Here is a 13,348-nt window from a genome sequence, read left to right as displayed (position 1 = left end):
CGCGGAATCACTCTAAATCTTCCCGCGGAATTTATTGCCCCTAATCCTACCTGTGTTCCGGCTAGATACATTGTTTCCCATTCAATCTCATAAATCAGTACAGCTCCCGCGCACGATTTATCAGCGGGCAGCGACCAACTGTACCGCAACGGTATCGCCTTCGAACCGCCGCGCAAGCACACACAATCCAACCTCCTGTTGAACTCGTCGGAAGTGGTTATATTTATCTGCTACCTTAAAGAAATTCACCTCTTTTAATAGCAACCCGGTAAACGTGGTCACTGTCTGCTTATGCAAATCTGTATGATTAGGCGAGCTTGTTGTCCACTTTCTACCAACTTCCTACCAGAAGCTAATCCATATTCGTTATATATTGTGTCCAGAAGCAGCTAGAGAGTCGCGTCCTCCGTGGAAACGGTAGCGGTGGCTACGTGGGTGCAGCATTAGCGGCCCTGTCAGGTCAATGAATCATTAGAGGCACGGACAGGTCGCCAAGGCGCCTATCGACGACGTGAATAAATGTTGACCGCCATAATTCTCCGTCGTGCAGCCGTACGTAGAGTATAAGAGAGACCTGTCCAATCACACACCGGTGGTGTCTGTCTCGCCCTTTGCGAGCACAGGCGCCTCGATTCACAGCAGACACTTTTCACGACGTCCCCCCGGTGTGTGACGCGAATAAGTGGCACGTCCCCCGTACAATGAACCTAGATCGCATAAATCAACGATCACGACCCTGTGTATGACACCGGTGTCCAGCTTCTGGAAAAATCATTCAGACTCGTGGGCTCGATTGTAGAGAGCTTGGTAACCGTGATTTGGAACGATTCTAGGGAATTTTTGCCGAAGTCTCGATCGTGTTTCCTGGATCTGAATGTAGCGTTGCAGCCGATTCGTCACGTTTTAAGGATCTCCAGTGGAATTAGCTCGTGATTAGTCAAAGTAAAGGAGGCAGACGTAGGTTACAACCTTCTGGATTGGTTTTACGACGGTTGGGACCGTTATCGGTGATTTATCAGCCGGAAACGTCGGTTCGTTCTGTTGGAGATATCGAATCGAAGGTGACAAGTAATTGTGGATTCGTGGGTGGAATAAACGGTATTGAACGATGGGGGATTTCGACGGGGGTGGAAGAATGATTGAAATTGACTTAACCCTTCATTGGAGAGTAGACGTGCAGCCTGTCAGGCAGTTTTCTTTCTGGCTGGCAGTTTTTCAAATCTGGCAGTTTTACGTTGAACAACGATGTGTTTAGAACGTTAGATAAAAAATTGGGATCTCTTTTCTACGAGAAAGAACGAATGGAGAAGGAAACATTCAGGCTCATCTCTGAGAGGAGTGAACTATAGTTAAGGGTTCAATTCTGTGGTCGGTGGATTGGAATGGAACATTCGCTTCTTAAAGCGAATAAAGTAAAGTTTCGTGGTTGAGTCAGTCTAATTGTAGACACCACTTGATTGCCGTATACCTGCTACCTCTGCAATAAATTCTGCGGTTACCCCTACAGCTTGATTCACCACGCGTTGAAGTCTCCGCTGTTCCATGGAACAAGACCGAACGACTCGTGCATGTCCTAATTAAATTACAATTTAATTAGACACCGTCGTTTATTACTCGAACCATCGCCACGTCACCTAACGTCGTACACCATAAATTAATAAATATTTTCTCTCGTTCATTGATTGAATTATTCTGCAACCGCGAGGACCAAAGCGAAATTTGCTATTTTCGTACTTACACTTTTATTCAACCCGTTTGCTTGCATAGTGGCCACGCTTTTTAAGATATTCAGATGAACTTTTCGTGTGAATCGAATTGGTCCAATAGGACGGCAAGGGTTGAATCATCGATAGATGGAGAGGAGCAATTTGTTTTTCCATCTAGAATGCCTCCAGATAGCTGGAAATTGTGGAAATCCGCGAAGAACATGGCGTACGGAAGAGCCGAGGCACGGCTAACGGAATTAAGAGGAATTCACGCGTATGGGCGGACGCACAAGCCGCGTAATTGTCGGTGTTAACCCACTTGGGCGTCTCCGCACGCGCATCGAGTGCGCGCGCGCGCGACACACGCACGTTACAGCGTCGCACACAAGGGGAACAGTGGTGGTACGAACCAATCGTGTGCCGTCCTTTCGTCCTACGGTAACCGCGAATATCCCGGAGAGGGGAAATGGTGAACGTCGCTCGTTGGAGACCAACAGACTCCGGAGACCACGTGCACTAGCCTGCCCCGTAAAAATTCCCCGCTTTTTACACGGAATTCCACGTTTCACGGTCCGTTTCGATGAACTGGATCGCCGTAGAGTTAGTCAGGAGTGACTCATTCGATGAAGGAGTAGGATATTCGTTGCTTTTGGTGCAATATTGGAGAATGAATTGCCTTTTCTGGGTAGTTAAGAGTGATTTCATTGGCAGACATTTTATTTCGATCTTACTGCTAGTTTTGTTCACTTTATACACCTTTTTCTTAGGTACAAATTTTTTGTAGGTGTTGTTTCGTCGTTCTTGTGCATGCTCGTGTGTTGGAATTTGGAAATATTGATTGGAACCGAAAATATGATTTTCTTAAATATATTTACTTTTTACTTTTGGATGAGATAATTTTGCTAATTGCAAATGAAGCAAAGATATAGTAAAATTTACGTATCAGATGTTTTAGGTACTCACTAGGAACATGTGGTTAAAATTTCGTTTCAATATCTCCTGCAGTTTTTCAGAAAAATTCATTTTTCTACGTTTCAAAGTTTAAAAAATTTGCAAAAAATTTCCTACTCGTGTCATTTTAATTAAGTACATTTATTCTGTGCTTTGGTGGAAATTTAGGGGTATCCTTAGCCCTGCAGTTTATTTACAACTTGCTATTGACTAGTAAAACAATACTTCGAATAACTGCAAGCTGTGAAAAGATCAACGGTGTCCAGATTGCATACATTTCACAGAAAAAACAATCTAGAATTGTACAAAGACCTCGGTGCACGTTATCGCTGATTAATATTACAATATTTAGATAACCGAACGTTAAAAGTAGATTGATAGAGTCTAGAAATACATATTTCATTGAATGAAAAAAAAAAAAGGAAAGAATCAAGAATTCTACAAAGTGTGTTCGTACACCGATATCCAGCAAGAGAATAATAGGACAAGTCGGCGGAGCTAAAATGGAGATGGAAAAATCGACTCGTTCTTTATGAATATTAAACAGACACAGACGAAGCCTCTGTGAAACAGGCGACTGTCACGCTTCAAAATATGTATCTCAATTTTCCCCGGCTTCGGTGTATATTTAAACCGGGCGCACCTGCGTGTTAATTAAACGCATGCCATGCGGAAAATATCCCCCGCGAGGCCTCCTATCATCGTACACGGAACCTGTGGTCCACGTCAAAAAATCCTCATCCAGCGTTCCGATCGACGATCGATTACCGTTTCACGGGCCGGTGAGCGTCCCGGCGATCGAGTAAATCACACCGGATCGATCGATCGAACGATCTACGAGCGGTTAACACCGCGCGAAAAAATTCGCCACGGTGTGTGTCTGTTACTTATCGCGATGGTCTGCATTCGCGTCACGCAAGCCGAGTAACAGGTGTTACCCACGACCACCACCAATCGACGATTACGACACGCGGGGTGGCACCGTGCCGTTGTTCGTGGAAACTTTTCAATCGTTTCGCTGTCCTATCGGCGAGTTTTATCGATCGAATTATCCGTATCGATGCGATCGATAAGATTCCGCGGCGGTCGACGGTGAAAAACATAAGGGAAACCTGTGTCAAGTGACGGTTGGAAAAGGCGGTATCGGCGCGGTAGAAAAATTGTCTATGTCGGAGCATGGAGTAAGGTATATCGATGGATCGCGATAAATTATGAGAGTGCTGCACCCTGTTCCGCGGCAGTCACACGAGCGGCGGAGGATCGTTATTCGATCGGCAATTAGCGGGCACGCGTTGATCGATGACTGCAACCATGAGAATTCTCATTACCTCGATTCTTCTCACGTTCGCCGGAGCCTTCTTCGCGGGCGGCGGTAATTAATCACATTACAATGGCCCGAAAAGACCAGGCGTTTCTCGATCTGTCGGGAGAAAGAGGATCCTAAGTTCCGCCCTAACTAATGGAAGGATGGAACCGATTCGTTGGTGATTCGTAGGAAACTTTGGATCGACGAGGAAAATTGTGTACAGTTTGTGTTTGGCACAGTGAATGATAAGGAAGATTTACAATTATTTGCTAATTATTACAGTCACATTTAATGGGCAGTATTCTATCGGTGCAAAGAGAAATCGTTCAAATTCTCATATCCGTGTAGGTTTTTTGAAATTTAGCTAAAACTCTTGTAATTTAGTGAACATTCTGGGACACACGCTGGGAACATTTTTGGACACGGTACACTTTTGCAGACTTCGTATAATACAAGCAATTATTGTTAAAGTGCAAAGTTCATTTATTCAAAGACGGAACGAGATAACTATCCCTCGCATCATTAATTTAACATTAGTCGTCGCGAATTTTTTTCTTCACTCTGCGAAGCAACAATCTTCTATCGCTCTAAAAAACTCCTACTCGACTATAAATTTCATTTCGTTCACATTTCATACCGTGAACACAAAGGAAGACGATTCACGAATTAATCACTGGTCAATTAATTACACTGAATCGGACAGCGGTTCCATAAGCCGAAAGCACCTCGATTAGTATACGAAAGTTCTACTCTATTTCAAGGTTAATTCAGTTCACATTTCCTGTATCGAAGAACAGCCGAGAAGATGATTCACGGATTAACCTTTTATCAATTAATTAATCAACACCGATTCCACAGACCTAACACCCACGGTTTGATCATCAAAGAAGACTTACTCTATTTCCTCTACGAAGGAACAAAGGAGAATAATTCACGAATTAATCATTCCTCCATTAATTACACTTAAAAGAACGTCGATTTTACAAATTCGATACTCGACGATCGCTATGAGAATCGTATTATAACTTGGACTGCCTATAATTCAGCTGACAATTGGTTCGCTTGGAAACAAAACGTAGAGAGGAGGGAATAAACTCGCGGGCCTAAATCACTCATCGATTAATTACACCGGATGAGCAGCGATTCCACGGTGCAAGCAATCACCATAACTCCGTACGCACAGCTGTGCTTGTCGCAGGTGCAAAATCGTTCGCGGTGGCATTGCACCGAAGGTCAAACAAGAAGCTGCATCGACGAGACAACAGGAGCCCCTCTGGCTTCGATCGAACGAGATATCGTACGAGATTACGAAAGCATTATCTTAATTGCCGGCCAGGAAGCTGCAACTCCGAAGGTGAAGAGGGCGCGAAGCAACGAGCGCGGCGGCGGAGGAGGAAGGAGAAGGAAGGGAAGAGGATCGAGAGACCGATAGATCGAACGTCCAGCGCGATTCGATCGATGACAAGATCAGCCACGAACAATCACCGTGACTCGCTTTAATTACCGACGTGCCATGGCCCCATCCATGGTCTCCCATAGAGAGACGACGTGGCCAACAGTGCAGACCACCGGCCTGACAGTATGCCAACTATGCCTCCGTTCGAACTATGCGATGCACACGGGACGGTGACGACGGCTCGTTAGCAGACGAAACGTCTTTCGGTCGACACGATCGAAACGGCGTTCTCGATAATTAAAATCGGCCGGGGCGATTCTGATCGCCGTTCGTGCTCGTTACGTAATTTCGTAAGGTGTCGCGGTATGGTGTTTTCGACCGATGCAGGTTTCATACGCGATTTCGGGATTTCTGCAAATTTGTTGATTAGAGGTCGTTCACCCTTTGGTATTCCTTCGATGAGATTTTTATTTTCGTATTTATTTTTTGTGGTATTCGTAAATTATGCGATGCAAGTGACGAAGCATACGGAAAGTAGCGTTTAGGGCTTTCTACGTCTTCGTTGAATGGGAATTTTAAGGATTTAACCTTTTAACCTATGATTTTTTACTGTTCTACTGTTTTACTATTGTGTTAGTTAGGATTAAAGTTAGGATTACAATTCATTTGTCACATTTTGACACGTTGTTATAGGTTAAGGGGTCAATGACACTTTTATTTCAATTTTTCGTGACACTTGTAATTGTGCAAATTATAAAGCGTAGCTGAGGTAGTTTAGCTTTCTTGGAAGCTATGTCTTGGAAGCTAGGGTTGATTTACAACTGTCAAATGTCGAAGATAAAAGGGAAATAATTTGGGCGCGGATAAAAAGGGGAGGAGTTGATTGGTTTTTAGTGTGTTTGGGGAAGTTGTTTGGTATAGCCTGGACGAAAAAGATACGACAACCCTCAATTTTAGGGTGTAATGGACGTCGTGGGATTCGAGGGTGGAGTCTGTTTGACTTTGATCGAACAGATACGCGGGGTGCACTATTTATTTGGGGAAATATGTGAAACTGTTAGGTCGTGTTACAAGTAATAACGATATTTCAGAAAGTTAATGCATTCGCTTTTACTACTTTAACGTACAAATCTCAAACAAGAGTATTATCAAAATTAAGCAAAAAATTTCACATTAACAAAGAATGAAATTTCTTACGAACAGAAATTAATCGACATATAGAAAGATACGAAAGATTGTCATTAACACTCTAACCCCCCTTTAAAGGAAAGGTATAAAAATTCTATTGTAAACGTCGCATCAAAGGGTATTGAATTCTCTGAGATTGAAATTACGCCTTCTATTCTCTCGTCTGATCGAAAGAACCCGAACAAGGAACCCAGGCGCGTGGATAAATCAAAGGTTAATCGTTCGATGTGTAGTCGGAACAGGAAGAAAGTTCGAGAGCCCGTGGCGCGAGAAATTAATGTTCGTGACACCTACACGCGGCTGAGTGTCGTGGCACCGATGTCCCGTAGCATTGTGACACTCTTAATCGATGTCTATCGAATGGTAAGATCGTTAGTGGCTTGTTACTTCGGTCTACGTCTAAATCTTCGGTGAAAATCGGTTCAGAGAAAGGGTGAATGGTTAATTAATTCGAGATACTAGCAACCTTTCTTTCTCTTCTATTCTCCTTTCTTTTGGTTTCGTTACGTGGATATCGGTATCTACGATGTATAAATTCTGTGGCCGGTGGAATTTCTGTTTGGAGGCAGACGAAACGGATGTCACGGATAGGTATATACACAGAATGCGTGGAATGCACGGGAAATGGATGGCGTAGTGTAACACTTGTCCAGAGCCATGTGCTGCACGAAATACTCGTGTCGGTGACGAAGGGCGTGAAAGAAACACTCTCCAGGTTGCCTTCGGCTAGAGTGCTCGCTTTAATTGCTACTCTTCCGTGTTCGGTGATAACGAATTCTCCACGTTTATGTGTCTCTAAGAGAGAGGACGGTAACGAGGTAGACGGTAGAGTTGCTACTGGAAAGTAGCTTTCAAACGTGGACACTGTTTCTTTTAACGAAAGATTACCAAAACGGGGGGAATGAACTGTGGAGGAAAAAATTTCGTGCATTTAGGCTCCCTTGAATTATTTGATCAAATTTGAAATAATAAATTCATTTCAAATCACTTTCTTTAAACACTTGAACAAAGAATTGATGTCAATTTAGTGTAATTTAAGAAATAATTTGGTCGCGAAAGGGTTAGACCGGTGTAGATTTTCTTCAGTTGTTTAAATTTTCTGGAGATTCGTTAGGCTCCCTTGAATTACTTAAATTACTGAATTATTTGGTAAAATTTGAAATAGTAAATTAGGGAAATTCAAATCACTTTTTTTAACACTCGAACAGAGATTGATCTCAATTTAAGAAATAATTTGCTCGTGAAAGGGTTTAAATCGCGTAGATTTTCTGGAGGATTCTCTTTAAGTTTTGTGGATTCAAATCACTTTGGTGAGTGCTCGAACAAAGATTGATATTCCATTTAGTGTAATTTAAAAAACTATTGGTCGTGAAAGGGTCAAATCGCATAGATTTTCTTCAGTTCCTTAAATTTTCTGGAGGTTTGTGGATTGTAGATTTGCGTTTTATGAATGAGATGAACAAAAATTAAAGGGGTAGGAGCTGGGTTTGTTGGGGGAAAAAAAACGAACAGGGCAGTGCGTGAGCGTCCAATGGTTCCCAGTCGTTATTGTGCTAACCAGTCATCAAATGGAGTCAGCGAATTCGAGTAATTCGCCTCGCGTCATTATCCAAGGTGTGGCGACGTCCAGCCTCATGGCTGGGTGGTCCTCTGATTGCAAACCACCGCGTGTGAATCATGGTTTCGTTGACGAATCCACCAACCCTTTCATCAAACTGAAAAACCTACAAAACCCAGGAAATTATGCGGAAAAAGAATTGGAATCTGTTTGCCGAAAATTGAGAAATATTTAAACGAGTTAAATCGAGAAGGTTTGTTAAATAAGACAGACTGCTTGATTATGGGAAATTCGTTCGTTCCAGCGTAAAAAAAAAAACTCGAGCTAAATTACAGGTTTCAAGTGAAATACGAAATTAGCCTGTCGGGCAGGTCAAAAGCTTCCGAAGCATTCGAACGGTAGCCATCTGACGCGTTGGAAAAGATAGGAGAAGCGTTACTGATACGAAAAGGACAGGTCTCGAAAGGGTGAGGCGGTTACCTGTCGTTAGAAAAAGTGACTAACAAAGCGGGTGTTAGTCAGCCGAGTTCATCGTCCAAGGAGCCGGCAATTTCCACAGATCAATCAGAGTCTGAATTAATTACTCCCCTTTGCTTGAAACCTGGCTTGTTTTAACATGATGAATATGTGGACATTTGTAAGGAGAATTCTGTGCACGTGTCGCCTAATTTTCTCACACTGGAAAATTCAGTGAAATTTCTTCCATTTCCTCTAACATACATCACTGAACCCTAAATAATTTTTATTTGTGATTGTTCAAGAATTTTTAATGAAATTAACAAATTTAGATAATCCATACTTACTTCTTCAATTCACTTTATTTTATCTTGAGAATATGAAATTGCCTGGAGAGGATGCAGCCCAAAGGACAATGTTTAAAATAGGAAAATTTTGGAAGTGATTGAAATTCAAAAATTCATATGGTGTAAATTAATTTATTCAAGTAATGGGAAAGTTACAGAAAATTATACAAAAATTTCTTTCTCACACACACACACACTTCCACACTACAAATTAACTTTACATTATATTTTCAAACATTTGAAACATTTATTTGCTATGTAACTAAATAAAACATAAAAATCAGCGGAGGTGCTTAAAAAGTCCTCAAAGAACGTCTCAATTTCTCAAGCATCCCCATCAAGGGGTCATCGAGATAATACGAAAAAAAGTATCCCACCGTCATCTCCCATAGTTCGGCCAATTTCCAAGCAACGTTGTTACAAGCCCGCTCGTAAGATACTCGACGAAGGAATCTAGCGAATCTCGCGAAAGGTCTGCAGCAGGTGGATTCTGCAGGGTCGATCCCATGGACCATCTGTTGTGCACGCCACCTTAAGAAGTAGTGGACGTAGGGCCTGGGTAACAGGTTGCTTTTCGTTCTCTTTCGCGGCTGAGATTGTTTTGTCCAGACCTCTTAAAGATCGTCCATGGCCTAATGAGCCATTCTCCGGAGATATTGGAACGAACCGAGGCGGTCTCTTCTGTTCTTTTCATCCTCTCTTCGTCGTGATTCAAAGCTCAATCGCGTGTCTGGTTCCTCCTTTTTTTTTCTCTCTCTCGATCGGACACACTCGAATGACTGGGCGATTTTTGCCGAATTCGAGCATCGACAGGTCCTCGGTGTTCGACGCTGAACTGGATCCGTCGCCTCGATGGAAGGAGAGTGTAATTCGGTGTGGTGATCATCGAGTTATCATTAAAAGGATCGTTGGTCGTGGAAAGGTGCAGATAGTGGGCTTGTGTGCAGCTGGTACGGATGAAAGATCTCGTGGATCTCGTGGACGTTGGCACAATGGGACACGTAGCACCGCGGAGTAAAGGGTTGCAAGAAGACGAGAGTCTTCCGGGAAGCGATGAAAGAGCCGAGATCCTCGATGGTCAGGTGTGCCGGGCCTCCCTGAACACGGGGGACCAGTTTTATGCCCCGGGTCGACGTGGCCTATGGCTTTTTTGCCCGCCCTTTGTGCGACCGCCATTCACCTCGAGCCTCGCGATAAGGGTAAGCGCGGTAATTAGAGATGCAATGAAACTGGAGTGCTTTTTCAGATCAGATGTTTGATAAAGCTGGACTTGTAACACCTTCTCGATGTGAAGTCTTTTCGGTACGGGCATGTAGAAGGGTCTAGTTTCTGTAGTCACGTTTTTTTCACATCCTCTTTCAATTAGAATTCTCTGTAATACTAACTTTGGGCGAATTCTCGCACAGGCTCTTCTCTAATTTTTGAAGTCGATAGTATTTTTATTTCAATGCTTGTCATGTAATTTGTTTGCGTTCAATCAGTGGTTCAGCTAGGTGTTGTTCCACCACCTTGCAGTGCATAATTAATGCAAAATGAGTGAATACCTCTAACTTTTGAGTATTCGTGAATTTTCACTCTGGGTATAGTTAACGTAAGAAAACTATGAGTAGCGGAGTCGGACACAAGATTCGCCTTCGTTTCTATCACAAATCTTCCCTCGTCTTATGTCAGGAACGTAATCGATACAGCGAAAGTACAGATCTCCCCGAGAACCCTATGAAAGCCAAGTCGTTGACCTGCGCAGGCTCGTGAAAGAGGGAAAATTTAGTGGAAGGTCGGTCGAAACCGACCTCGTTCCCTTTGTCACGAAAAAGCTCTCGTTCTTCTTCCGTCTACGTTGCGACGTTACGATCTTTTGTCGTAGCCAAGCATCAGCTTCGCTTTTCTTCAACCGAGACTCTTTGCACGCCATATTCTCCGGCTATACGCAGCGGCGTGGAATAATGGAACCTCTTACCCGAGTATATACACGAAGCGGCGGCGCACCTGTTCGATCGGACCAGTCGCCATAAAAGCCCAGGGGCCAAGGTAGCTTTTGCTTCCACACTTTCTTGCACGGCCACGTATACACGCGTGCGTACGGAACGGTTGTACGAAGGGCCGTACTTGAAAGTAACGACCACCTGTCCGGCTGAACGAGAAATTTCCTGTCGAATCGGGCCCTGTCATCCGGCGGAGCTTAGCCACAACCAGATTTCTGCGGAAGAACTTTCGGCTGATTCGCTGGTGTGTAGTTGACGGAGCTGGTAAAATCGGTCATAGTTCGACAGAACGTAACGACAAGTAAATCGACAGAAACTTGGGAAGGTGAGGACCAGAAACCTCGGTTAGGGTTGCATAAAGTATAATTCCTTAGCTTTGATTCGGCATACTTAATAGAAAAGCGAAAAATGTGGTGAAAAAGGGTGTCGCTACTTAATAATTTAATTTTTATATTTATGTTCTATATTTCTTCCACCGACTATACATTTGGAGTTCTGTCAATTGACACTCGATGGTACAATTTTTCTTGTTTTTCTGGGGTTTGACTATGCTTTGATCTTCCATAAGCTATATTTGGGTCATTTATGACCCAAGGAAGATTTCACTCTTGTATTTTTTCGCAACGAGTTTTTAGTTTTCTTGGAAAAAGTTTTGAAAGTATAGTAGAGTAAAGACTGAAAAATTCACATAATATTAATTATTTAATCTACATAAATCTTTCCACACATTTTTCTCAAATTATTAATACGTCTCTTTATTAACACGTTGTCACGGAAACGTAGCATCTGACGATCGAAAACTACATATGTCGATCACGTTGACCATAGTTGAACGTGCAAATTAAAGAAAAAACTGAACATAATTCTGGACGATCTGTCATGCGATTCCTAATGAACCAGAGATCAAAAGAACCCGAAAAATTCACGGCGCTCCTGAACGGACTACTATGTATCCAAATATTCGTACGGCTACGAAACAAGCGCGCGACAAGCCTCTTCCGCCCACCTTTGACTTTCACCGACGATTTTGGCGCCTTCCAAACTCCGAGTTTCGACTGGAGATTAGCAACAAGTCACTCCAACGCTGAAAATCGAAGAAATTCCACGGATCTATTGTGTGGAGAAAATGGTAAAGAAACCAGTTTAACCCTGGGCTAGTCTTGTCCTATCTTAACTGGGTTTGCTCCTTGCAATTGCAAAAATAACGCGTTAAATCAAAGACTCAATTTATCGCACCTTATCAATTTTAAATTCTTCTTATCCTGAGATCCATCGATGAGATTTCAATGGTTTGAGGCTTTCAAACAATGCAAATAAAAAATAAAAACGAAACTTTCATTGGACGAAAAAATATTAAATTAAAGACACTCAATTTTAAATTCCATTTATCCTCAGATCCATCCATAAAATTCCAGTTATTCGAGGCTTTGGAACAATACAAACAAAAAAGATAAAAATTCCAAATTCTCAAAATCCCCTAAAAGCTCACCAATGGTACACGAAAATTTTCAAAAATGAATCTCTCATTCCTAAAAATATTCTTAAAGAAACCTGAAAGTATCAAAAATTCAACCCTTTCGATTCTTCCCTACAATCGAGCACATTTCACTCCAACTTTCCGACTTTATCCTCACGATCGTGGCAAAACACGCGTGCAATTCTCCCGCACGGGGAAACGAGTTAAACGTGCAATTTAACGATCGAATCCGTATCCAAATATTTAACAAAGCGACACAGTGTGACGAGAGAAATGGGGGAGAGTCGGAAGATCGTTGTGCGATTCGGGGGACACCCATATGGACCAGGCTGGGGAACAAAAAGCTCGATCAGAGGCAGGCAACGCGCCGATTGAATCGGTGGTACGTGGCAAAAGCGCGTGGGATTTAATACGCGGCCGCAGGTAGCCCGCGTTGCTGGCCAATGAATTGAACGCGTTTCGAACACGCGTTTGCTCGCCATATGTTGTTTGCTTCGGCTAAAAGACCTTTGTGCGGCGCTCTGCTAACGCGTATGAATGAACGTGTGAATGAGCGGGAGGAAGAGGCTGCTAGCTCGTGCTCCGGGTGAAAACCTTTTCCCTGTGTAAAACTGTGGTAAACGAGCTCGTATCGTTGTAGAGTAAAGTAGCCATGGTGTTCGACGATACTGTTGTCGAATCGATTGCATTCTGCTTGCAAACTCGTTTCATTCTTAGCGCCACAGATTGTGGAAATTGTCCCGTATTTCTATCGATGTCGTAGCTTTCACTTGGCAATTCTTAAGTTTTCTTCGAAATTTTCAGAATGCAGAGTAACGGTGAAAAATTGGAAGGAAAACAGAAAGTGTAGTAGAACTGAAAGTAACTATAAACTTTTACGCGTGAAAAGGAAACGTCGTCAAAAATCTAAATCATTCTTAATTCTTGTTTGGAATTTTTAAATGCACTGAAAAATTGAAAGTAAAACAGAGAGTACCTGGG

The sequence above is a fragment of the Habropoda laboriosa genome, unplaced genomic scaffold (genome assembly GCF_001263275.1).
Source record: "Habropoda laboriosa isolate 0110345459 unplaced genomic scaffold, ASM126327v1 scaffold107, whole genome shotgun sequence".
NCBI classification, from domain to species: Eukaryota; Metazoa; Arthropoda; class Insecta; order Hymenoptera; family Apidae; genus Habropoda; species Habropoda laboriosa.
Note: the sequence above shows the minus strand (reverse complement) of the source record.